At 41.5% G+C, this 4,578-nt stretch overlaps 1 pseudogene; it reads left to right on the forward strand.

The window, feature by feature from the left end:
• Positions 1–1,980: 1,980 nt before the first annotated feature.
• Positions 1,981–3,275, forward strand: LOC132249909 (jerky protein homolog; annotated as a pseudogene).
• The last annotated feature ends 1,303 nt before the right edge of the window (positions 3,276–4,578 follow it).

Genomic DNA, 4,578 nt, shown 5'->3' on the forward strand with positions numbered 1-4,578 from the left:
TGCAGGAGCATTCCCTGGGGACAACTAGCAGCAGCACAAATCTGTGCTGCTGTTAGTTGTCCCTGGGGAACACACATTCCTGCTTGTGTCCCAGCCTTACTGCCAGAGGTGGGACCTGTGCAGGTAAGGCATGCAGCCAGGCAGATGGGAGGGGGCCGTGAGCAGGCAGGAGCAGTGTTCAGGAGCAGGATAGGCAAGTGAGGCTGGGATCATGAGGCAGGATCTTGGGGTAGTGATGTGCCCCATACGTACAGATTTGCCCCGCCCAGCATTCAAGGGAACATTATAAATCACATGGTGGTGCACTGGAGAAGCAGCATGCCCAGCCATGAGCTACTTACTCTGCTGTCTTACAGTCAGACCACCCCTTAGCAGATGTACAGTTATAGCAAAGCCAAATTTGAGCCTCCACAAGTAAAGTTCAATGCACCCTGCAATGGTTGTAGCTTGCTGTAAATGGATGCACACTGCAGTGAAAGCTGTGGTCCAGAAACCAATTGGGTTTCTTCTACAGCTGAAATGTGTGCAACTTTATGCTGCAAAACACTGTGTGTAGTGCAATTAGCTACAATTTATTACCTCAGCTGCAGAAATACAGAATCTGTCAGGCTATGTAATTGTTAGGTCTTTTTCTATCAGCTCTAAGGGAGGAAGACATTTTGCAGCACTCCCTAGCAGTATATTGCACTAGTACCATTTTCAGCAACTGTGTTTTGTTGCGTTTGCTTTGTCCCTCTTACTCAATAAACCATTTGGTCACAGAAACAGCGTTTCTGCATATCTGAGTCAGGTGAGGACGTGAATCAGCTGGTGCAGCAGCAGCTAGGAAACAGGTTCAGTCAGCAAGGTCTCTTCCTCCGTGTTGAATTCTTGATGGCTGATATTTACAGGAAGGAAACAAAATGGTTCGACCCAGCCAGCAAATAAACCTGTTCATGCCCAACCTGTGATTCAGTCAAGTCTCATTCATCCTGACCCTGGATCCTGGCCTGTCCAAAAGTGATCTTCTACTCTGATTACCAAACAGATGGAGATCTTGTGAAGCCCTCAGTCCCCAAGCTCTGCCTCATTGCTTTACCCATACAGTTATATGAACTTAAAGCAGAGAACTTCATTTCTTCTCTGCCCAAAATAAGCAGGGCCAATAGTCTTTGTTCCACAGCCTCATTCAAAGGATCACTTTTCTCTTACTAACACAATATATTTCCACTATTACTTCCTGTTACTCCTAGTCCACCAAGGTGTGCGCCATTTCAAGGCCCAATGACTCAACATTGAGGCAGAACGGTTGGTGATGGCGGAAGGAGGAGACCAACCTGGGACTGCGAATCCCACTCCCCCACACATCAATATGCTCCCATAGCTGAAGCATATGTGCATCCAGAATCGGGCTCCTCAGTCACCTGAGGACCCATCAAGCCTGACGGCGGCCCCTCGAAGTTGAGGATGACGTCCGACAGCAACACAGCCTGTTACTCCCAGAATGACTAGAGAATCTAAGCATCTCTCAGTATCTCCATTTAAGGTTAATAGGAGTTTTTTCCCATTGACCTCATCATGCACTGACTCAAGCCTAAGCAGTCCATCTTTCTGTCAGCTTTCCTTTAGTTATATATTAGTATTTAATTCATATGTGTAGTGTACATCTGTCCCACCCCTAAATTTCTAGTGTCCTCTTCTCTTTCTCTTTTAATTTGATATTTGTTGTGTCACCTGTCTCCCAGTATGAAACCCTTCTAAAAATGCCAGAAAAATGTAACTTAGAGTGGAAAATATATAACGTCTAAGTACAGTAAAAGCAGCACTTTACCATCTGGAATTTTCTATTAACCGGCATCTGTCACAGACACCATCTTGCTGTTCGGGACGCAGCCGAGTGGTGTCACTAGCAGCAGTCTCATCATCATTGTGATCACGTTGAGCTCATGCCTGTGCTTTTGCTGTGACTTTATTGCTGAATATCTCACCCATCCTGCAACTATGGCTACCAATACTCTATCAACAAGCAGAGGACAGAAGCCAAAGCATGCTGTTTTGATGATTACCCAGAAATTGGACGTAATTAAGTGCCTGGAAAAAAGGAGAAAACAGGAACAGGTTGATGCAGGAATTCAATGTCGGCTCACCTACAATCTATGGCATCAAGGCACAGAGGGCAGAGTTACTCCAGTTTGTGACAAATTCTGAGACAAGTAAAGCAATTGAGCAACACCATACTCTGCACAAACCAAAATTGGAACAATTAGACAAGATATTATATGAATGGTTTGCCTTAAAACATTTGGAGGGAGCTCTAATTTTTGGCCTAATGCTGATCAAAAAAGCAAAAGACTTCTATCAACAAATGGGAATGACCGAGGCCTGTGTTTTTTCAGATAAATGGCTGTCTTGCTTCAAACTTCACCATGGTATCAGAAGGCTTGATATTTCTGGATGAAAAAAAATCTGCTGATCATGAGGCTGCTGAAAAATATTGTGGATTTTTCCAGGAATTGGTATCCCCGGAGTAGATCTACAACGCTAATGAAACTGGCCATTTTTGGTGTTTTTTGCCAACTTCTACCCTGGCCAGTGCAGGTGAGCTTGGTGCAGCTGGTTTTAAGCAGAGCAAGGACTGCCTGGCTGTACTTACGTGTGCAAATGCAGTGGACGCACACAGAATCAAGTTGCTAGTGTTTGGAAAATTCAGGCAACCAAGAGCATTCAAGGGTATCATTCATTTACCTGTTGAGTACAAGGCACAACCTAATGCATGGATGGACACGGAAATATTTTTGCATTGGTTTGACCATGTCTTTGTACCAGCAGTGAACGAGCATCTGAAGAAACTTGGAAAGCCAGAAGACACAAAAGTCATTCTGATTTTAGATAACTGTCAAGCTCACTCTCCTGAAGCAGAGTCTGGGAATATTTTTACCATCTTCCTGCCCGCAGATGTCACCTCACTCATATAGCCTATGGATCAGGGAATTATTGAAAACCTGAAATCCATCTACATAAGGGATTTTATGAGGAAGCTACTCAACTGCGAAGGCAGTCTCCAAGAATTTCAATCACAGTATACCAGTAAAGATGCAAATTTCAATGTGGCATGTGCTTGGTGTGCTGTGAAGAGTACAACTTTAAGGAAGGCTTGGAGAAAATTGTGGGCAGCAGTGATGTTTGCAGAGGGATCTTCTGATGAAGAAGAATTTGCAGGTTTCAATGTGAGACATAAACAAGAATCATTAAAAGAGATGCCTGATGTCCTTCAAAGTGCTGACCCTACTCACTAAGCTCAAAGATACTGAACTTGAAGAGTGGGTGAACATTGATTAAGACCTTGATGTTGCACAAACCCTTACTGATGCTGAAATTATGGAAAAGATTGTGCGTCCTGACAGATCTACTGCACCTGAAGAAGACTCGGAAGAAGAAGACCACAGCGAAGAAAGTAAAGTGGCTTGGGCTACTGCTGCACAGTGTCTGGAAACATTCTTGAAATTTGCTGCGCAGCAGTCTTCTTATTCTGCTCAGGAAGTGATGCAACTTCATGTTGTTCACAACAATTTCCTGAAAAAACAGCAACTGACTTGCAGGCAGGCTGACATCCACAGGTTGCTTCAAAGAACTTCTGCAGCTTGTGTCAAGGATCAGATATTGATGTTGATGATCCTCAAGAAGAGGTGCACTTCAAAGCAGAGCCACATTCTGAGGCAACCTGTGATCCCAAGGTGCCTTCAGAAGCAGCTGAGAGGCAGTAATAGTACAGCATACTATTTTCTTTATTATTTCTTATATTGTAGTTTAAAATAATTAAAATATTTATGATATTGTTATATCATAGTTAAAATGTTGTATTAAAAGTTATAATAATGTTATATTAAAAGTTATTATATCGCAGTTAAAATGAAGGCTTAGTTTCTTTCTTGAAAAAAAACCTCTCAGATAACTGGCATATTTGATTAACCGGCACCCTCCATTCCCCATGGATGCCGATTAACAGAGCTTTTACTATAATAATATTTTGTAATCAGGCATCTGCTGATAACTTCTGTATTTTATGACATTTTCCCCAGTTTATATTTACTTACTGTATCTATAAAAATGGCTATAAATCCTACAAATGTTCAGCGTGTTGATGGAAATTGCTGTGAATTCCCAGCAATAGCTCATGTCGTTATTGCACAAGGAAAATGAAGGAGACATAAGTAACTCATTGCCAAAAAAAAGGAACCCTACTTTGGTAAACATTTTTTATTAGTTTCTATAATATTCATATACAATTATGTTTATTGGTGCTTTATTGAGTTGGCAGATAGCTGCAGAAGAAAATGTACTTCATTTATTTGTCACTATATGACTTGTAAGACATTTCAGCTGCAAGAAAGAGTGCAACTTAAAAACCTTCCTTTTGCTTTTATGTTTTTCCCTTTCCATTACTAGAGCTGTGAAAATAATGGATTTTTAAATTCAGTAGCTGAATCAAAAGAAATGTTTGGGGATGAGCCAGAAAGAAACTTTGTATGCGTTTCTTTATTTATAGTAAAAAAAAAAAATGTTTAAATTCATTTTAGAACACATAATCCTACTTCTACT

The sequence above is a fragment of the Alligator mississippiensis genome, chromosome 4, assembly GCF_030867095.1.
Source record: "Alligator mississippiensis isolate rAllMis1 chromosome 4, rAllMis1, whole genome shotgun sequence".
In the NCBI taxonomy this organism is placed as follows: domain Eukaryota; kingdom Metazoa; phylum Chordata; order Crocodylia; family Alligatoridae; genus Alligator; species Alligator mississippiensis.